This window comes from Protopterus annectens, chromosome 17.part0 (assembly GCF_019279795.1).
Source record: "Protopterus annectens isolate FY-2018-M chromosome 17.part0, PAN1.0, whole genome shotgun sequence".
Taxonomy (NCBI): Eukaryota; Metazoa; Chordata; order Ceratodontiformes; family Protopteridae; genus Protopterus; species Protopterus annectens.
The window spans coordinates 7,449,004-7,471,822 of NC_056751.1; the positions used below are offsets into that span (position 1 = coordinate 7,449,004).

The following is a 22,819-nucleotide window of genomic DNA, read 5'->3' on the forward strand; positions in this document are numbered from 1 at the left end:
TTTTTATATTTTTCCCCCTAACAGATTTGTTTGGTTTTCAATTGAATCGTACAGGTTATAGGTCACATTAAAGGTGGGAACAGTTTTGAAATTATTTATTGTGGTCTCATTTTTTTATATCACAAAAACCTGCCATTTTAACAGGGGTGTGTAACCGTTTTATATCCACTGTATATAAATGAAAACAAACAATATTTGATATATTTTTAGTTGAAACATTATACATCACTTTTAACCTATCCAGTCATTTTCAGTCACACATAACATAGCTCATTCAAATCCTGCCTTTTTTTAAACCTCACTCCTCCTCCAAAACATTATTCTGCATGTACTGTTCCCACCATTTCCATTTTTTTCTATATATAGTTTGCTCCTACACTTTTCTAAAGATCCAATTTCCAGCTGTTTTATCTCTATTCACTACTTCTAGTAGTTAGTTTAGACTTTGATTTACATTTTCTAGTAATTACTTTTTTTGGCAGACATGATAATTAGACTCAGCAAGACCCTACTATGTCTTGCAATTCCAATTCTGTATCATAACTCAAAAAATCATTTCCTTAGTTATACCAAATTGCTCACCCAGTATTTCTGATAGCGTAGTTTGGAAAGAATTTGTAAAATTGGACAACTCATTACACTCCCAAAAATATGCTCCCATTTACTTTTTTCTTCCCTATCACACTTCCAACATTTGCTATCTCCCTGAGGAAAAATTCTTTGGAGTCTACTTGGGGTATAGAAATGCCTGTGTAAACACTTCCTAGCAAAGATCCTAAATCTACTAGACTTTGATGCACATTTGGAAGTCATACATATATCCCCCCATTGTTTCTTTGTGAATTGCTTATCCAGTCTTTCCTCCCAGTCCTTTATTACCTCCTCTGACTGATTCTTTTAATTATCATGCAATATTTTATACGCTTTATCAATTATCCATTTTTAACAGTAGCTTCTGCCCTTGATTGTACCAAAAACTCTACCAGTGCAGGAGTTTTGCTTAGGATCCCCCTATTCCTTTCTCTTTGCCTATACTCTGACATCAATACTTGATAGGGAAGGCAGTCTGTAGCCTGCAGTCCAAATAAATTCTTGGTCTCTTCCCGTTCTATTACCTCTGCCTCTCTGATTATTTGTTCTCAATACCTTGGTTCCTTTGCCAGTTTTCTCCAGTAAATTCCAGCCCCTTCTTGTTGCCTATTGTCTGCATCCATACTGTATTCCTAATTGCAGTCTTCCCTATCGGCAGAATCTCCTTTTTCCATTCCCATGTTGGCTTAGTTTTTAGAATACTTTCTGCTACTTTATGAATATAATATTGTGTGCAGTTATCGTTATTCTCCTTAGGGATCTGCATCCAAAATCCCAGTATCTCTTGAGCCCCCCTCCCCCTGTTTCAGCATCATCTATTTCCACTTTGAATTATAGCTTTCTGCTTGTGCTATGTAAAGGAGCCTTAACTGTGCAGCTCTGACATACCCCTTCAAATCAGGTAATCCTAAACCATCTTGTTCTATTGGAAGGATCAGCATATCCCTCTTGACTCTTGCAGTCTTCCCCTCCCAGATAAAATCTTTCAACTCCTTATTAATTTGCTATCCACAACTTCTCTTCTGGTTGTTAAAAATATGCCTGACTTGTGTATAAAACAAAATGGACTAAAAACAGTTTTACTGCTTGTATCTTGCTATCCATATCCATAAAACAGAGCTTCCAAATTCTCAGCTTTTATATTATATTTTGTTTAGCTTCTTCCCACATATCCTTAGCTGCCACAGCAGAATAATTTTTTAATCCACACTTCATTTTATCATGTCCCCATAAATATGGGTATTGCTGAACCAATTTGTGTACGGGTACAGAGTTTACAGCTATTGCTTTTGGTTTATCTTCATTGACTTTGTATCCTGAAAAGAGTTGAAACTGTCTCAAAATGTTCCACATCACTGAAATGTCCTTTTCTGATTTTATCAGGTACAAAATAATATAATCTGCAAATAAAGCCAGCTTTTCTTGACTATCATACCAATTATATCCTTGAATTTCTGAGTCCCTTAGTTTCTTTGCCAATGGTTCTAAATATAATGCAAATAACAAAGGGGAAGGAGGACACCCTTGCCTGGTTCCTCTGCTCAAACAGAACTTATCAAAGAAGAACCCACCTACTTTAATTTTCACCTCAGATCCCTCATATATCATCCTAATCAACCTTATATTTTTTTCAGGAAATGCAAATGCTTCCATTGCCCTGCTTACAAAATCCCAGCTTACAATGTAAAATGCTTCTCTGCATCAAGACTCACCAAAAACACTGGTCTTTTCTTACATTCTGCTTCCCTCTGGATCATCATTGTTCTATTAATGTCAAATGTTTGCCTCCCTCACACAAAAAACACATTGGTATAATTTTGGCATCACTTTTTCCATTCTTTTACTCATTATAGAAATAGACACTTTATAATTGAAATGGGTCTGTAGGAAGCTGGATCTGATGGCTCTTTACCATCACTTTCTTCCAAGATGTTGGAGCTTCTCCTCTTTTTAAAATACTGTTAAACAAAACCTTCCAGATCTTTATCAGTTTCTTCCTTCCTAGCTTCCAAACTTCTACAGGAATACCATCTATTCCTGGGGATTTTCCTGTAGATTGGTTTATACATCTCCATGTTTATCTTATCTCCTCCTATCCTGTTAGCAATTGAGCCTCATCTATCTCTAAGCTTGGCATATTTAATTCTTTTACAAACATTTCCATTTGTACATTTTCTTGATTTCAATATTTTTCTGCTTTACAGATTTTCATAAAATGTCCGAAATATTTCTAATATCTCTATGTATAGCTGGTTATCGTCCTTGTTATAGGCACCATAAGCTTGGCAATAACCCTTTCTACTTTCTGTTTCCTGAGTTGTTTGCTAAATGTTTTTGTGCTCTAGGGTTATTATCAAAAAACAGTTGCTTAACAGAAGTCTTTTTATCTTATACATACTTTTGAGGTAATCCCTTATTTTCTATTTAGCATTCTGCAATTTCTCCTCTTCTTGTCTGTGAGAATCCCCCTATTATGCAATACTTTAACCTTTGTCAGTCTCGCTAAATAATTCTTGTTACTTCTTCTCTCTTTTTTTTTATTTTCACCCTATTTTTAAACTCTACTTTAATTTTATACCTCCCCCTAGATATATTTTCAGAAGAAATTTCTATCTTCCCTAATAACTCTCAAATAATTTCCATTACCCATTACTTTTTTTTTTCCTTTTTAACAGATAGGTGGGAGAGTGGCAGTGTCTCATTTTTATTTCATTACCCTGCATTTTTATTTCAGTTATTACTGGCACATGATCTGAAATAGTTATTGGATGCATATCAAAACTTTCAATTAAATGCATATGTTCATGTGGAATATAATTTCTGTCTAGCCTAGCCCACTTTTTGTACCTTGGGGAATAATATGTAAATTCACTCCAAACTCCTACTACTAAATTCACATCTTCCATGCCAAATATTTTCATAAATTTCTTCAAAAATCTACCCTCTTTTGTTATATTTTCCTTTCTGGGCCCCCGAGATACATCATCACTGCTATAAATTGAATTTCAGTCCCCACCTAAAAGTAATATTCCTTGCTGAAGGCTGATTATTTATCCCAGAATTTTCTTAAGCTCCATTATAGCAGTTTTAGGTGGAATATAAATACATGCAAGTGTAATCCTTCTTCCTTGCCAGTAACCCCTTAGTACTAGAAATCAACTATTATTATCTTTTTTCCTCTTCTATTGATATTGGAGCTCCTACTGCAATTAAAGCACTCCCCTTCTCATTTGTCTCACATATTCCACTGAATAACTATCCTGAAATCCTTTATCAAATTTACATACTCAGTTATTGCCAAATGTGTCTCCTCTTGCACAGCTATTTGTACTCTGCATTTTTAATATAGTTCACTGCTCTATTTTGTGTACATCTGTAAGACCATTCACATTTAAATATAATACAGAAAGTGTTGTCATTATGTTAAGAAGTTATTACTCCCACCTGTTCTGTGTAACAACATTTTTTAATGTCTAGTTTCACCTTTTGTGATACATGCATACACTGATACACTGATGTTTGGCACGTTGGTCTTTTATACAGCTATTTTTGTCATATCCATTTGAACCTAAGTCACATCTTCCAAACTTTTTGTTTTAGTGAAAATGCTTAAGCAAAAAACAAACACACCCGCAGAGCACCCCTAAAACCTATTAACTTAATACTAACACACAAAACCATGAACACTTTTAAATATTGACTAAACCTCCTAATAGGAAAGTGCAGTTGTGTACACTTACCATAAATGTAGATGTTCGAGTGTATTCACTGTTGCAGTCATCACCTGTGGTGCTATCACTGCTGTGGTAGCCCTCGGCCAGCCCGAATACTATCTTATCGGGTGCCAGGATCCATCAGATTACACATGCACTCAAGTCTGTCAACAGCAAGTACCATTATGACTCCGTCATAGTTCATGTTGGTCTGAAAGAGTTGAGATGTACCTCACTAGACTATATGAAGAGAGACATGATTGAGCTCTATGAATGTGTGTCCCAAGCAGGTATGTCCCTAGCCATGAGCAGTATTCTACCCTCACCTAGGATGATACCACAATATAAACAAAAAATGATTGACCTCAACAATTGTCTTAGTTTCTGGTGTCATTCTCAGGGGATCCAGTTCCTGTCAGCCTGGGATGACATGGTTGATAGACTATGCTGCTTTGCCAGAGATAGTCTTCACTGTCACCTCTTGGCTTTTGGTTACTGGCTAAGGCACTTGCCTCCCCCACACTGCCTTTTTTAGGCAAAGCCTGAAGAGCAAAACTTTCCGACGTGATAATATCACTCAGAAATAAATGAAAGGTTATGCTGCTAAACGCTAGGAGTCTAAATCAGAAACTACACTCTCTGGAAGCACTCCTCTCCCTGGAGGATGTTGATGTCTGTACAGTCACAGAAACTTGGTTCAGGGCTGCAGAGAGTACCCCGGCCTTGCAAGGCTACAGTGCCTTCCACACTTTCAGACTGCAAAATGAATGTGTGAGAACCAAAGGAGGAGGAGTACCTAGCTTCATCAACGATAAGTACACCTCTAGACTGGTTAGACAGGAAAACTCCATGGAGTTACTCCAAGTTCAACTAACTGTGGGTAAGACCCCCCTTCCAGTCATCGTTAGCTATAGGCCCCCTTCAATGATCCAAGATACCCACGCTGCTTATTTGGACCTGCTCGAATCAATCAGATTACAACCAAACCCTCTAGTCATGGGTGATTTTAACTATCCCTCCATTGACTGGGAAACTTATACGAGTACCAACATGCTCACACAAATGTTCCTGGACTTTGTTAACACTAATGCCCTGGAACAAACAGATTAATCGCCTTCCCTTCCCTTTTCTGACCAAACAGAGCACTTTCAGTCTTCCTTTCTTAATGCTGACGAAGAAAAGAAATGCAAATCATCTCACACTGGCGAGTCTCAGATCCGAACTCTGACTGCTGCGGCCTCGACACAGAGTGCTGGACATGAAGCAGTCATGGCAAATCACCCAGCGGTTGAAGCTTGTGTTTTCATACTTGATACTTTACTTGGGAAAGGACGGGGAAAAAATAAAGCTTATCTTACTCACTTTGAGACTAGAAAAGAAAAATGTGCTTCTTACCCTGCTCGTGCTTACTGCATGTGCTTGACTAGTGTCCCTTTTTCTTTTGGTTCACGACTTTTATGTTTTTTCAGACTCGGTTCCATGGGCCAGAGAAAGCCTAGAATACACTGCCTTCAGAGCCCAAGGAGTAAGGCACCAGTTTTAAGTAAAAGGCACTACTGAGAACAGCATCAAACACCGACGAGAGTGGGATTCGAACCCACGCATGCAGAGCACAATGGATTAGCAGTCCATCGCCTTAACCACTCGGCCATCTCATCTGTAGTGAAAGGGGTGCTTTTCCTCTCTGAGGGTGATGCTGTTGACACCCAAGACAGGACGAGCCAGAGCAGGTGAGTTGTTGAAGCGCTTAGGTCTCAGCACAGAGATGCTGGTATTGCAGCAGTCGCCTTTTGTGCCTCTCTTTCAGTGACTGTGCCAGTTAGCCAAATCACACCACACCCTGGACAAGTAGTGCTGCTGGCACAGTACACATCAGAGCCTAAGAAGGGTAACGCTGCTCAAGTCTATGAAAATCCCTACAGTGTAGCAGAGTGCGACTCCTTTCTTTCTTCCATGGCTAAATCCTCTCAAGCTTAATGTGCAGATTAAATGAGTTTTCACTTTTTCCTGAGACTTCTAATGCTATTGCTAAATTGCTCTGACTAGCAGCATGACAAGACAAGAGAGCTCCGTGAGTGCACCTAACAGGGGAGTCCCTGGTGGTCTAGTGGTTAGGATTCGGCGCTCTCACCACCGCGGCCCGGGTTCGATTCCCGGTCAGGGAAGCTTCAATGAACTTTTTTTGCTGCTGTCAGTCAGGCCCGCATATGCTGCATTGTATCAGAGTTCAACTGCTGCCCTCGACTGCAGACCGCATGGTTAGAGCAGACAGTTAGGCAGCTAGCCTTCACATTATAGCTGGGCAATAGCTTTCTGCACTTCTACTACTACTCTCTACACTGTGAAAACAGGATTTAACCTAACATTATGGATGGTCAGTCTCCCTCCAGTTCTCCCACCAGCCTGATTGACATGGGTATCCTGAGGCAGTGTAGCAACTGCGTCATGTACACTGACAACCCTCTACTCCTAAATCAGCCAAGTACAATTTGTGAGAGATGCATCTACACTAAGAATCTGGAATCCTTGCTCTCTCACGCACAGAACAGTAACACTGAATGGGTTGTCAGCTGACATACTACAAAGTTTTTGTGCACCGGCTGCTATCGCCTGTAGTCTGACATCAGGCCATCAGTACTATAAAGCAAGACAGCTGACATCATTACATCAGTTTTTCTTGCCCTAACCCATCAGAAGCACAAGGGAAAAGAGAGAAGTGGTCCTGGTGGCTAAGAGCCACCTTGGGAAGCATGTATCCCCCTAGGGGAAGATGTGAAAGGGGGATGGAGTGAGGGAAACCAAGACTGCAACAGCGAATACACTCAAACATCTACATTTATGGTAAGTGTACACAACTGTACTATGTTCTTCATGTTTCACTGTTGCAATCATCACCTGTGGGAGGATTCGCAAAGCTGAGGTAAAGGGTGGAAGGACAGGTAGAGTCCTAGGTATGTGTCAGGAGACCCTGCAGAACTGCAGAGGCAAACCCTGCCCTAGACTTAGAAAAGAGAGGTAGGTGGTAATGCTTTGTAAAGGTAGGGATAGAGGTCCAGGTGGCCACTTCCAGTATGTCCCTGGTAGGTACTCCTCTGAGAAAGGCAGTGGAAGTGGAGGCTGCCCTGGTGGAATGGGTACGGATCGACGTAGGGATGGGTTTCCCATGTAGTCTGTACCAAAATTGGATACAGCATGAGATCCACTTGGAGACTGTTTGGAGATGGGCTTCCCCTCTGCCCCTGGGACAAAGCTTACAAGAAGCTGGTCAGTTTTTCTGAATGGTTTAGTGCGGTCCAGATAGAATCTGAGTTGTCTGTGCATGTCTAGTGAGTGTAGAATTCTTTCTCCCTTGTTTTGAGTGTTGGGAAAGAAAGTGGGAAGGTGTATGGCCTGGTTAAGGGTCACATCAGATACAACCTTGGGCATAAAGGAGGCATTAGTCCTCAGGGAGACTCTGTCTGCATGGAACCTTATGAAGGGCTCAACAGACATGAGAGCTTGAAGTTCTGAGACCCTTCTGGCTGAAGTGATAACTAGTATGAAGGCAGTCTTCAAGGAGAAGTATTTCAATTCTGTTGAAGTGTCAGGTTCGAAAGAAGGTAAGGTTAGTTTTTCTAACACATAATTCAGGTCCCAGGGAGGAGTAGGAGGTTTTCTGGGAGGCCTGATATTAGAAGCCCCTCTGAGGAACTGCTTAATCAAAGGGTGAGAGAAGAGGGGTGGGTCTGAATCATAATGGGCAGAGATGGCCGGGGCATGGATTTTAATAGAGGAGAAGGAGAGGCCACTATTGAGCAACTCTGCTAAGTAATCCAGGATAAGAGGGATGGAAGGTTGGGAGGTACTGCCCCCTTTTGATTGTTTCTATGAGCAGAATCTTTTCTATTTTCCTGCATACGATTTTCTTGTGCTGGGCCTTCTGGCCTCTGTGATGATGTCCAGGACCTGTTTGCTTAACAGTGACTTCTTGCTAGTTTTTAGTGTGTGAGCCATGCTGAAAGTTTGACAGTCTGTAGGTCTGGGTGCAGTACCTTCCCCCTCTCCTGGGTCAGGAGGTCTGGCCTTAGAGGAAGCAGCTTTGGGGGCTATAAGGTCAGACTGTGTAGTAAGGGGCACCAATGCTGTCTGGGCCAATCTGGAGCGATGAGGATGGCCTTTGGTCTTTCCTCTCTTATTATGATCAGAACCTTGGGAATAAGGGGCAGAGGAGGGTATGCGTGCACAAAGAGGGAGCTCCAGGGGAAGGTCAAGGCATCCACCTTCCATGCTCGAAGGTGATACTCCCTGGTACAAAACTTGTGCAGCTGGTAGTTGAAGTGTGAGGCAAAGAGATCCACCTCTTGGGTCCCCCACTCCTGGGTGATTTGCAAAATGTTTTCTCTGTGGAGCTGCCATTTGTGGGGGTCCAGTAAGTTTCTGCTTAGGTGGTCTGCCAGTGTGTTGTTTTTCCCTGTTAAGTATTGGGCAATCAGGTATAGCCCCATGGAGGTGGCTGTAAGTCATAGACTCATGGCTAACCTGCACAGGGGGTAAGATTGGGTGTCCCCCTGCTTCTTGATGTACCACATTACTGTGGTGGTGTCTGTTTTTATAGAAAGGACCCCTGGCCTGATATGGGGTTGGAAGGAAGTTTGAGCATTATGCACTGCCATCATTTCTTTCTGGTTGATCTGCAAGTGAAGTTGCTGGGGATTCCAAAGCCCTTGGGTAAACCTGCCTGCTAGGTGAGCACCCCAGGCTATGTCTGAGGTGTCGGTGGTGATGGTCTGTCCAGAAGGGTGGAGGATGAAGGGAAGACCCTTGTTCACGGCACACGCCTCTGTCCACCAGAGAAATCCATCCTGTATGCAAGGAATCAGTGGGAGAGTGGTCTCTAGGGACTGAGAGTGCTGACACCAAAGGTTCTTTAAGTACTACTGAAGCTTTCTCATGTGAAGCCTGGTGATAGGGATGAGAAAGATGCAAGATGCCATGTATCCCAGGGCTTGCAGGACCTTCCTCGCAGTGAGGTGACTTCTGGAAGCCAGCTGGGTGAAGTAGAGAGGCAGGAAGCTCTGCTTTTCTGGGGATAGGATGGCCATTAGGGTTTCTCTATCTAGCACAGCTCCCAGGAAAACAATTTTCCTGGTGGGGTTTTGCTTTGATTTTTTCTCATTGATGGTGAACCCCAGGGATGTTAGGAGTTTTCTAACAAAGAGAAGATCCTGGAGCAACTTTTCTTTGCTGTTCATCTGAATGAGGCAGTCATCCAGGTAAGGGTAAATCTGTACATTTCTCTGTCTGCAGAATGCTATAGCCGGGGCCAAGCATTTAGTAAATACTCTGGGAGCAGTAGATAAGCCAAAGGGCAGTGCAGAGAACTGAAAGTGCTGACTGCCTGCTCTGAAGCACAGGAATTTTCATGCATGATTTCCCGGATGGAGATGTGAAGGTAGGCATCTTTTAGGTCTAGTGTCACTATCCAGGCATTTTGTGTGAGCATAGGCAGAGCTACTGCAAGGTTAGCATTTTGAATGTGGGGTCCACCAAGGAGGTGTCCAGTTTGGATAGATCCAGGATGGGGTGCCAAGTGCCCTCTTTTCTGGGAACAAGGAATAGTCTGGAGTAAAAACCTTTTCCTGTTTGATCCGGAGGGACAGATTCTACTGCCCCCTGGGATATTAGTGTTTTTACCTGTTTTAATGCCTCTGCCCACCGGTTTGGAGGAAGGTCTGGGTATCCTCTTGGAATTGGGAGTTCGCTAAAAGAGAATCTGTATCCCTGAGAAATGACTTTTAATACCCATTGGTCCTTGGTTATAGAAACCCAATTGTCCTTGAAAAGGGTGAGCCTTTATCCTAGTTTTAGATGAGTGACAGGAGAGCAGAGGGGAAAGGGAGAGTCATTGTGAGTGTTTAACATAGAAGCTTGGCTTAGAACTCCCTGCCTTAGAGGCGGAAGTGGTCCATTGTTTGCTTCTTTGCTGGCCCTGGGATAGGGTCCTGGATGTCCTGTCCCTGTGGGGCTTACTTTGGCCCTGTCTGCTGGGTACAAGGAAGGACCAGTGCTTAGAGGGGAAGTTTCTGCTGAATCTGGGCGGTTGAACTTGAGAGAAATCTTTTACTGTTTGCGTAAATTTTGCTTTGTCATCCATCTTTTTAGGCACCTCTTCTGCCAAACAGGCGTTCCTTATCTAGGGGTGCATCAATAAGTTTAGACTTGACATGATCAGGGAGTGCTTGTTCCTTTAGCCATCCATGTCTTCTAATAACATGTCACTGCTGCCCTGCTAGAGGCTTCTAGGACGTCATATCTACATTGTAATGTGCGCTTGGCCACTTGACCAGCAGAGTGAAGTAATTCTGCCAGCTCTTTTGAGTTGACACCATCAGGAGAGGTAGCAATCTTCTGCTTTATTTGTTCCAAGGTGTGTTGATATTTTAACATATGGAACTAACAACTGAGTGCTCTGATAGCTAAGGATGCAGAGGTGTATACTTTCTTACCCCATCTGTCCAGAGCTCTGGAGTCTTTGTCAGAAGGAAGAAGATTCTTGGCAGAACTAGTCTTAGCTCCTTTGGGTCCCTCAGGGTCTGCAGCAGGGTTCCTGTACAGGTATTTGTGAGAATCCGGTACTCGCTACTACCTGTCAGGTTTAACTGGAGCAGGAGGCAGGGCATCAGGGGCTAAGCTGGATTCAAGGAAAACATCATCCACCACTTCTAGAATAGGAGGGATGGCCAGGGATCTGTGCTGGGGCAGGTCTACAAACTCTCTAAGTAATTTCTTTGACTGTGGGTAGTCCTGAGATTCCCATTGAAAATGCTACCTGAGGGAGTGGAGGCTTTCCCCGAAGGAAAGGTCCTCTGGAGGGGAGGCAGAGGGGATGGAATCCTCTGCATCTGAATCCTCATAAACAGTTAAGGACTGCTGTTCCTCTTCAAAGGCAGAATAATCAGATTCCTCAGACTCTTGGTCTGTCATAATTTCTGGAGAAGGAAGCCTTTTTCTTTTTGGGGTGGGGGCTTGAGTACCTCGGATAAGCATTTGAGTTTGGGGTGGGAGACCAGTAGCAAGATGGTTGCTAGAAGCAGATTTCCTAGGGGTGGCCTGGCTTCGAGACCTGAGAGAATCCATTGGTGTCTAAGAAACGGCAGTCGGAAGAGAAGACGTTTTTTGTCTAAAATCGGTAGTGCAAATGGCCTCCTTGGAAGCTGGTGCCTGTGTTGTGGCTCCGGACCAACTAACGCAGAGACAGCCAAAGGCTCAGAAGACGAAGTGGATTTCCGTGGCATACTGGACTCTGAAAGGGCCTCGGCAGAGTCCCACGTAGAAAGCGAGTCAGGCATCAGGGACTGCGAAAGCTCCTCACTGAATTCTGGAGAACTGATGACTTGCTTAGTGGTAGCATCGTCGGAAGGCTGAGCCTTGTGTGGCCTGTCTCTATCTTTACGTTTTTTTGGAATATCAGCGAATTGTTGGCTGATGGATGCCATATCGGAATTTGAAGATGGAATACGAAAATAATTGTCTACAAAAAGAGCTCTACAGAGAATAGTTCTCGCATTAAAGGGAGCACAGAACCATCAACAAGGGACGTCGTGGTCTGGGCCTAAACAAGTGATGCATTAGGAATGAAAGTCACGGTGTGGGATCTGCTTTCCACAAGCGAGACAATTGTTAATTTTTCGGACATCAGTTAGAGCAAGAAAAAAGAGTCTCCAATGGGGTACTTAGCTTTAGACATTTTCTGCTGAAGTTCAACTTCTGGTAGCGACTGACCGGCACTCGTGCAAACTGCTTTTACTACGGGCTCCCCGGCAAGAAAGACTGATGTAATGATGTCAGCTGCCTTGCTTTATAGTACTGACGACCTGACGAGAGTCTACATGAGACAGCAGCTGGAGCACAAAAACATTGACTCTGGTATTCAGGCCGGCCGAGGGCTACCACAGCAGAGATAACCCAACAGGTGATGACTGCAACAGTGAAACATCAACTGTTCCAAACTAACAGCTGCACTCACATACCTGGATTAACCTACAAGGAAGGTTATCAGTGCTAAGATGCATGGTAGAGCCTGTGCTTCTACTTCTACTGAGTGATGTCTGTTTTTGTCTTATCTTTATTCCCCTCCCAAATTAGAAAATCACTGGAATGTTTTCAAAAACATTATCTCCCAGCCATTGAAATAAATAAATATTCTGTTTTTACTGACCCTTATCAGACTGTCTCCAAAGAGACACCAGAACCAGATACACAGTTGCCTCTACTTTACTCCTCTTCTGCCTGGTGTATAGTGAGTAATCATTTTCCACAAACAATCTTCTGTCTCCCATTTTTAGTACTTTGTCCTTCTGCCACAGTTTTGTCTTATTTATTTGCTACAGGAAAACTTTTATTATATTCAGTGTTCTTTTTTTATTTGTTTCCCCTTAAAACTTGATACTAGATTAAGCAAAGGGTCTTAATCCAATCATTTCCCTATGCAAAAGTAAGAAAAAACATATAGTTTTTTTATCAATTCTCTTTTGTCCAGACTTTTCTTCTCTTTTTACATTGAGTGCCTATATATTTCTTAAAACAGAACAAGGAGAAAGAAAGAAGAAGGGAGAAAGCAGGGGCATATCTTTACTTGTGTATCCATATTACACTTGGAAATAACTGAGTGTGCAAGCAGTTAATCTTGAGAATTTTGAGTACTCTTTGTTGAGGGAAATACAAAATGTAAGGGTACAATGGCAAGCAGTTCACTGAAAAAAGTATGAAATCATAGGAAGTGAATAAAAGGTAGCAACCTCTTTAGCAGCCTTAATACCTGAATGCAGTTAATAGAACAATGTACAATTTAGTTATCTGGGAGAGGAAGAGAGATAAGAAAAGAACAGACAGTAAGCAGTGTAAGAGGGAACACAGGCTGTAGCATGTACTTTAACAAGACTAACCTTAATTTTAGGTAGATAATGCCTGTAGGTCAGCCATGGATTTGGGGCAATTGTTCCGTTCTGGAGGGTTAAACTTCATGTTTTGAAAAGTAACACAGTTTTGTGTGCTTGGTCCAAGTGAATAGGGCATGAGAGTTTTTTTTTATTTAATTTTTGTTTTAGGATTTTGATTAAAACAAAAAGTCTTGAAAAATGTGACATAGGTTCAAATGAAGATGAGAAGAAACAACTGTACAAAACATCAGTCTGCCAAACATTAGTATATGCATGTAACAAAATCTGGAAATGTGCAGACAAAAATACTGCTATTTATAATAGGTGAGAACAATAGCTTTTTATCATGATGGCTATGTTGTCCGTATTACCCTAGAATGTGAATGGCCTTACAGGTATAGATAAAAAGGAAAGCGTACTGAATTATATTAAGAAATGCAGAGTGCAAATTGCAATCATGCAGGAGACACATTTGTAAAGAAATGAGCAAATTAATTTGACAAACAGAGGATTTCAGAATGGATATTCAGCAGAATATCAGGGATGGAGGAAACGAAGTGTAATTATACTAATTGCTAGAGGGGCTCCAACGGTGACAGATGAAGAATAAAAAGACAAAAATGGTAGATTTGTGGTAGTAAAGAGCTATTAGCAAGGGAGGAGGATTATAATGGTGGGTCTACTTCATAACGCCAAAATCCCAGAAGATCGAAGATGACATCGTCGAGACAAAAATCAGCAAAAACCCACTTCAGTAAAAGACCGGATCAACAAACATCTTCCTTGGGTAAGTAACCACTAACACCAAACTTCATGAAAATGAAACCGCACCATCCCCAACTGCACACCCCCCCCAACTAAATATACCAATTCCTAGATGGCACTACAGTTAGAAAAAAGGCAACGTTCACCTTGTTGGCCAACAGGGTACTTACCCTGGGAATATATTTGCTGATTGGGTCCTTCACTGAAATGAGTTTTGGCTGATTACATCTCAATGATGTCATCTTCAATCCTCAGATTTCAATATTCTCGGGTAGACCCACAATGGGATATATTTATATTCCACCAAAAACTGCTATTATACAGTTAAGAAAATTTGGGGGAGAAATATTCAGCTTTCAGCTGGTAATATTATTTATAGGTGGGGACTGGAATTTGATTTGTAAAAGTGAGGAAGGGACAATATAACAAAAGTTTGAAGATTTCTGAAGAAATTTTGAAAATATTTGGTATGGAAGATGTGAATTCAGTAGTAGGAACTTATTATTCCCCAAAAGTACAATAAGTGGGCTAGACTAGATAGAAATTTCATTTCATAGGAACATACATAGTTAATCAAAAGCTTTGACACAAATCCAATAACTATTTCTGATCATGCACCAATAAAAACTAAGAAAATGAAGATAGTGAAGTAAACAATAAGGCACTGATGCTTTCCTGTCTACCTATTAAAAAAAGAGAGGAATTTAAGGAATAGGTAATGGAAATTATTCAAGAGTTATTGAGGAAGACAGAAATATCTTCTGTATAACTAGTGAGTAGGATAAAATGAAAATGGGGTTTAAAAATAGGGTTGAAATAAAAGAGAAAGAAATATGGTTAAGAAGTAAAAAAACAAAAATACATATATGGGCTGACAAAGGTTATAGTATTGCAGAATAAGATGACTCTCACAGAAAAAGAGGAGGAGCAAATGCAGAGTGCTAAAGAGAAAATAATGTAGTACACAGTAGTAATCTTACACAAATGCACTGTATAAGCACAGACATGAGCTACAGCACAATGGCACTAAATATACAGAACCAACTGATATTGCCAATATCCTGGCAGATAGGTTCAGTGCTAACTTTACCCCCCTCTCACCCTCCAAAGGGCCCATCTTAATACCGGAAGAATGCAAAGCCCCTGAAATCATGGATGAACAAGTAAAGACCGCACTCTCCAAAGCCAAGAACACAGCATCCATGGGACCAGACAACATCCCAGGCTGTATACAGCACGAACTACAGAACGAACTGGAAGCCCACCTAAATACCATGTTCAATCATAGCCTCACCTCAGGCTATGTGCCTACTGAATGGTGCACAGTGATGGTTTCCCACTCCACAAAGGGGGTGCCACCACGGACCCCAGAAACTACCACCGCATTAGCCTGATGAGCCTGGTCTGCAAGGCCATGGAAAGTATCATCTTGGAGCTTATAAACATAGACATAGTTAACCTCCAAACCCTGGACCCCACTCAGTTTGGGTTTGTAAAAGGTAGATCATGTCTACTAAACCTGACTGACTTCTTTGAAGTAGCCACTAGAGCCGTAGATGAGGGCAAGGTAGTGCACACAGCCTATCTTGACCTCGCCAAGGATTTCGATACCATCCCCCACTCTGGAATTATAGATAAACTCACTAAACTGGGCATAAATCCCTGTGTCACAAGATGGGTGGCCATCTAGTTCACTGACAGAATCCACACAGTAAAAGTAGCCGACCCCAAGTCCGTCTTCAGACCAGTGATGAGTGGAGTAGACTCCTGTTTGGCATCTACTTCTCTAAAGTGCAGGCCAACACAGAAGGTCTTTGGCTAACAAAGTTCACAGATGACTGCAAACAGGGAGCCATAATAGAATCACCTAATGATGTAGACATTCTACAAAAGGGCCTCACAGAGACACATGCTTGGAGTCAAAGTCATGGCCTCAAGCTCAATGCCAAAACATGCACTGTCATCCCCTTTGGGAAAAACTCGGTACCCATGAACTACCATATAGGGGGTAGCTCACTAAACACTGAAAGTGTGATAAGAGACCTTGGGACACAGGTGGACAGTAGTCTCTCCTTTGACAATCATATCGCCACAGTAGTCAGGAAATCCTTCTAAGTGGCACACCTCATCACAAAAGGGTTCTCCTCTAGAAAAAAGGAAGTTATTGTTCCTCTCTACTCATCCCTCATCAGGCCCATTATAGAGTACAATGCCCCGTTTGGCATGTATCTCGCAAGACACCTACAACAATTGGAAAGGCCACAGAAATATCTCACTAAGAGGATCACCAGCCTCAATCAGATGCCATACGCAGACCGTCTCAAAAAACTCCAGCTCTACTCCGTTGCATATTACCTACTCAGATGCAATCTCTGCCTAACATACAAAGCTATGTCAAACCCAGAGCTGTTGGACATGCTACAATTAGAGAAATCCCAATCTCTCCAAACCACATGCTCTAGGGACCTAAACCTTGTCACCACAATAAACACAACATGCTGGAGGGATAGTTTCCTGTCCCAGAGACTTCCCATACTCTGGAACAAACTACCCATTCCTGTCAAGCAAAGCTCCTCATTGGCCCTCTTTAAGAAAAATCTTAATGACTGGATGGGAAATAGAAAATTCACCTCAGGGATCACTTCTGCGGCACTGCTTGACAGGGGAAAATAATTTTCTTGTGTGGCGAAAGCCAGGGAACCTTTTTGGCTAGGCTTATATAGGCCCCAGGGCCAATAGCCTTGTACCTACCTATGAACCTAGTATCTGGATAAAATACATGAACTTAGAAAGACTGCAGTTAAGCAACTATTGTTTGATAACAACTCCATAACACAAAAACATTTAACACAACTTAGGCAGCAGAACGTTGAAAGGGTTGTCACCAGACTTAACCTATAACAATACCCAGAGGTCCTGTAGAGGTTTTAGATATATACTGGAAATTTTATGAAAATTTGTATAAAACAAAGAAATGTGGAAGTCAAGAAGCAGTACAAATGGAAATATTTATTGAAAACTTCATTATGCCAAGGTTAGAAGTAGATGAGGCTCAACAACTAACAATTAAGATGGGAGGTGATGAGATAAAAACAGTGCCGTATAATCAGTATTCAGGAAAGTCTGCAGGAACAGACAGTATTTCTGTGGAAATTTGCAAATTAAAAGGGAAGAAAGTGATAAAGATCTGGTAGAATTTGTTTAGTGGTATTTTAAAAGGGTCTATATTAGAACCGTGAAAGACCTATTCAGCGAATACGTAATCATTGACACATATTACGTGAACCGCAATACACCAAATGCCCTACACTGCGAAATTCAAAATCTCGAACCGTCATAGTTGTCCAAACCCACCACGTGCTACATACTACCTACCCAAACAAAATAAATAAACCACATACATGCACTAACCAAAACCCTACTTCTAACCCTACACTAAACCTTACATACATTGCTATCTATGCACTTACCTTAACCTGCACCCTAACCCTAAGGTCTGTAACTATCGCACACTTACCTTACAGAGCTATACCGCAGAAGGGCCAACCATGACGATTCGACATTTCGGTTTTCGCTCTTCAGGACGAGCGGTGTTTTCTCGGTTCGACATATGCGTGTCGACGTTTCCGTATTCGGGTAAGTGGACCTTCGCAATTTTAATAGGGAACCTTTTAAAAGGAGGTGAATCACCAATGAATGGAAGAAAGCTGTGGTGGCTGTGTCACCTAAAGATGACAAAGACCCTTCAGATCCAGCTTCATACAGACCCATTTCAATTTTAAACCATGATTATAAAGTGTTTATGTCTATACTAGCTAAAAGAATGGCAAAGGTGTTGCCAAAATTGATAGATATAGACCAGTGTGGTTTTGTAGAGGGGAGGCAAACAGCTGACAACATTAAGAGAATAAGGACGATCCAGAGGGAAGCAGAACATAAGAAAATACCTCTGTTTTTGGTGGGTCTTAAGCAGAAAAAGCATTTGACTTATTAAGTATGGATTTTATGAGTAGGGCATTGGAAGCATTTACATTCCCTGACACAATTCTTCTTCTTTTTTCGGCTTTTTCCCGGTTAGGGGTTGCCACAGCGGAACACCTGTCTGCTCATGATTGGCAGTGGAGTTTTATGGTGTCGAGTTGCCAGCCCGGCACCCAACCTTCCACAGAAGGCACACACACGCACACACTCACACCTAGGGCCAATTTAGAGTGTCCAATCACATTACCTGATACAATAATAAGGCGATTTAGAAGGATATATGAAGGCTCAGAGGCAAGAATTAAAGTGGCTGGGTTCCTCTCAGATAAGCTGTGTTTGAACAGAGGAACCAGGCAGGGGTGCCCTCTTTCCCCTTCATATTTAGTGGCATTGTCAAAGAAAATAAGGGAACTCAGAAATACAAGGATATAACTGATGTGGTAATCAAGAAAAGCTGGCTTTATTCACAGATGATATTATTTTGTACCTGATAAATCCAGAAAATGACATCTCAGTGTTGTGGAACATTTTGAAACAGTTTCATGTCTCTTTGGGATATAAAATTAAAGAAGACAAAACAAAGGCTATAGCCATATATTATGTACCCACACAAGAACTGGTTCAGTAGTACCCATATTTAAGTGGACATAATAAGATGAAGTATTTAGGAGTATGGATTAAAAATGGTTCTGTTACGCCAGCTAAGGATATGTGGAAGAGACTAAACAAAAGAATAAAACAAAAATTGAGAAACTGGAAACTCTTAATTTATGGGTATCGATCGTAACATACAAGCAGTGAAAATGTTTTTAGTCCCTTCAGTCTAGTATATGGGTCAGGCATACATTTATCAACCCAAGGAGAAGTTGTGGATAATAATTAATAAAGAAGTGAAGAAATTTATCTAGGACGGAAGGAGGGCAAGAGTTAAGAGGGAAGGAGGGCAAGAGTTAAGTGGGATAAGTTGATCCTTCCAATAGAACAAGGTGGCTTAGGTTTACCTGATTTGAAGGGATATTTTAGAGCTACACATTTACATAACATAAGATGACTATAATTCAAAGTATAAAGGGATGATGATGAAGTAAGGGGGAAGTTCAAGAAACAGAGAGAGAGAGAGCTGGATTTTGGATGCAGATCCTTAAGTTGAACAATAACAGCTATACAGACTATTACATCCATAAAGTAGCAGAAAGCATTCAAAGAACTAAACCAATATGAGAATGGAGAAAGGAGATTTTGCCTATAGGGATGACAGTAGGAATACAGAAAATAGGCAAGAGGGCTGTTATTTACTGGCATAACCTGATAAAGGAATCAAGGTATTGCGAGCAAATAACTCATGCAGGAAAGGTAATAGAGTGGGATGAGGTAAAGAAGAAATTTGGATTGCAGGCTAGAGACCGCCTTCCCTACCAGGGCTTGATCTCAGAGTACAGGCAAAGAGAAAGGGATGGGAGGGGTTAAGTTAAAGACCTGCTCTAAGTAGAGTTTTTAGTTGAATCTAGAACAGAAGTAGCTGTTAAAATAGGGCTAATTATTAGGGCATGTGACGACCCACCACTGGACCAGTAATTAAGGAGCTTCAATCCTCACCACTGGCAACACTGGGGGAAGAACACTGGGAGGATGACAAGCACACACACAGTATTTCCAGATGCAGCATCAAGTGCAATTTCCCTTAAGAGCACACAGAGACCACAGTCAGTTCTGGACTGGTTTCTCCCTCTTTCTCCAGATCCCCAACAAGACTCCCCACTGGCACAGTTATAGAGTTGAAATATCAGCTGAGTGGGCAAACCAAGACTTCCAGCACCCTCTCTGTCCAACCAGTGCTTCATGACCCTGCCCAAGTAGCTGACATACATACTCTTTGGGGTTTGATTTACACACACACACACACACACACACACACACACACACACACCTGGGAAAGGCTGGCACAGGTTTACTAGCTATGACCCCTTTAGTCCAGACTATAAGGTAGTTATCACTGCCACCAGCCAGCTCCTTATCAGTTACTTTAAGGCCCTTAACAAAGGGTGTCCAGTCTTGCTCTGTAATGTTACTATTAATAAAAATGGTAGTTTGACCAAGAGCAAGGCTATTAGGTGTGGCCTACACAGTGTCACCAAATAAATATGCAAGTAATCTCAGAACTTAAAATATCTCTGGACAGATAAGCCACAATGAAAGGTTTAAATATATTTAATAATAAATAATAAAAGAACAAGAAAATACACAGGATATATTCACAGTGACATCAGAGTTCAAAATCACAGGAAATATTTAAAACAACATTGCAGGACAGTCTCAAATACAGAAAGAAAAATATCTAAACTAAGTTTTGATATATTCCTGACTATATCTAAGAGAATTACTATACCCTAGTTAACGTACTTAAGAGCAAGGCAGATGTGGTGAGTAGTTCTTCTTGTTCTTGTCAGGTACAAGACAGAATACAGAATGCTGTGTCTCACTCAAAGACCTCTCAAATTAATACCTCAAATATTACTGCAGGAATAGCTTGCAGGATGACATCATTTCTTGTCATTTGACACTATCCCAGGTGAACCCCCCACTGCTGAAAGCTAGCAGTATTTAGCATCTATCTGTGATAATATATAGACCTCAGATCTTTGGCAGATGTGGAAAGTCATAAAACAATTGCATTCCTTCACATTTCAAAACAAGAAATTATTTCACTTTAAAGACAGTACAGAAAACTCCCTAGCACAGACATTGTGTCTCCTTGCCACCTGGAAACTGAAATATATCATCTTTTATTATATAGCCATCAAGTAATTTCATTTCAACTATTTTTCTCAAGTTTTGCTGGACTGAAGTTAACCTTCTGTGTTCCAGTTTCCACTGTTAAAATATATACATTTAAACAGCTACAATAGTGCATGTACACTTCTGTTCTATTCAAGCAGGACACACTGTGGATACATTTCAAGCACTTTGCCAAAACCATTTTCAACACACGTCTGTACAAACCTAGTTTGATATACACATGACACACACGTCTAATAGATTTGTAACACAAGCTTCTTATATGAACCATGTTGATATTCACAAATGACACACAATTACTTACAAAATTCCAGATAGCTGTGCTGGCAGTATCTCCCTTTGTCACAGGGCATATAAAATACTACATGACAACTATAAGAATCAATCAGAGCAGGTTAGAAAAGATTGAGAAGAGACTGGAAAAGCAATTTGTAAGAAACAATGGCAAGACATATGTATGGCTCTCAATTATACAACCATGTCCAGAAGGTTTACGATCCTTGCTTGGATGTGTATGCATAGGAATTTTATACCCTAAGCAAACTTCAAAGAATTTTTCCTCAGGTAAACAGCAAATGTTGAATGCGTGATGGAGATGAAAGAGGTAACTGGGAAAGTACAGTTGTGTACACTTACCATAAACGTAGATGCTCAAGTGTATTCACTGTTGCAGTCATCAGACTTGGGTTATCTGCCTGCAGGTAGCCCTCAGTCGGCCGGAATACCAGAGTCTTGGGATTTCCGCGTCAGATGCTGTCGCCTCTTCCATGACGTCAGGGGTATAAAACATGTAGCTGACATCATTACATCAATTTTTCTTGCCCCAGATGTCAGGAGCCCCCAAAAATAGGAAGCAATTACATGGTGTGGAACACCTTCAGTAAAAAGTAAATACCATTGCCATAAGTTATGGCCAAAAAGAGGATAGGCAGAAAGAATAGAAAAGTCAGGAGGCTGGAGGGAGGGTAACCAGGACTGCAACAGTGAATACGCTCGAACATCTACATTTATGGTAAGTGTACACAACTGTACTATGTTCTTCGTGTTTCACTGTTGCAGTCATCACACTTGGGTTGATTCCCAAAGCTGAGGAAGGGTGGAGGCAGTCAAGAAGTATTGGGGCTGGCTATCAGGCCTTTTACGACTGCTGTGGCAAATCCAGCTCTGGATTTAGAAAAAAATAGGTAAGTGGTAATGCTTGGTAAAGGTGTGCACAGTACTCCGGTTGCAGCTTCGAGGATGTCCCTGGTAGGGACTCCCCTAAGAAATGCTGTAGAGGTTATGGTAGCCCTAGTGGAATGAGTTCTGATCCCCTGTGGGGTAGGTTTTCCATGGTGTTTGTAGCAGAAATGGATGCAGTGTGCTATCCATTTGGAAATGGTTTGCTTTGAAATGGCTTTGACCTCTGCCCCTGTAGCAAAGCTGACTAGCAGCTGGTCAGATTTTCTGAAAGGTTTAGTTCTGTTAAGGTAGAACCTGAGTTATCTGTGCACGTCCAAGGAGTGTGGAATCCTTTCCCCTTTATTCTGAGGATTAGGATAAAAGGTTGGTAAATGGATGGATTGGTTTAAAGCCACACTGGATACCATGTTGGGCATAAATGATGGGTTAGTCCTGAGGGAAACCCTGTCCGCATGGAAAATAATGAAGGATTCCACAGCCATTAGTGCTTGCAACTCAGACACTCTTCTTGCTTAATTGATGGCTAGAAGTAAGGCTATTTTCCAAGAGAGGAATTTTAACTCTGCTGCAGCAGCAGGCTCAAAAAGGGGAAGCATGAGCTTCTCTAGTACAAAGTTAAGGTCCCAGGCAGGAGTGGGAGCTCTCCTCGGGGGCCTTAAATTGTTAGCTCCTCTCAGGAACTGTTTGATGAGAGGGTGAGAAAATAGAGGTGGCTCAGTATTGTAATAAGCTGAGATGGCAGAGGCATGCATTTTAACAGATGAGAAGGATAAGATTTTATGGAGTAGCTCTGCTAGGTAATCCAGGATTTGAGGTAAGGTGGGCACAGCTGTATCCTTTCCTTGAAACTGGCTCCAAGAACAATATCTTTTC

At 41.6% G+C, this 22,819-nt stretch overlaps 1 protein-coding gene and 2 non-coding genes across 3 annotated transcripts in view; 1 reads left to right on the forward strand and 2 right to left on the reverse strand.

Annotated features, from left to right (window-relative positions):
* LOC122791839 (PH and SEC7 domain-containing protein 3-like) overlaps positions 1 to 22,819 on the reverse strand; it is a 2,374,133-nt gene that overhangs the window by 258,789 nt on the left and 2,092,525 nt on the right. The window lies entirely within an intron of this gene.
* Positions 5,881 to 5,962, reverse strand: TRNAS-GCU. Its single transcript has one exon. It is a non-coding gene; the product is annotated as a tRNA-Ser (tRNA).
* Positions 6,398 to 6,469, forward strand: TRNAE-CUC. Its single transcript has one exon. It is a non-coding gene; the product is annotated as a tRNA-Glu (tRNA).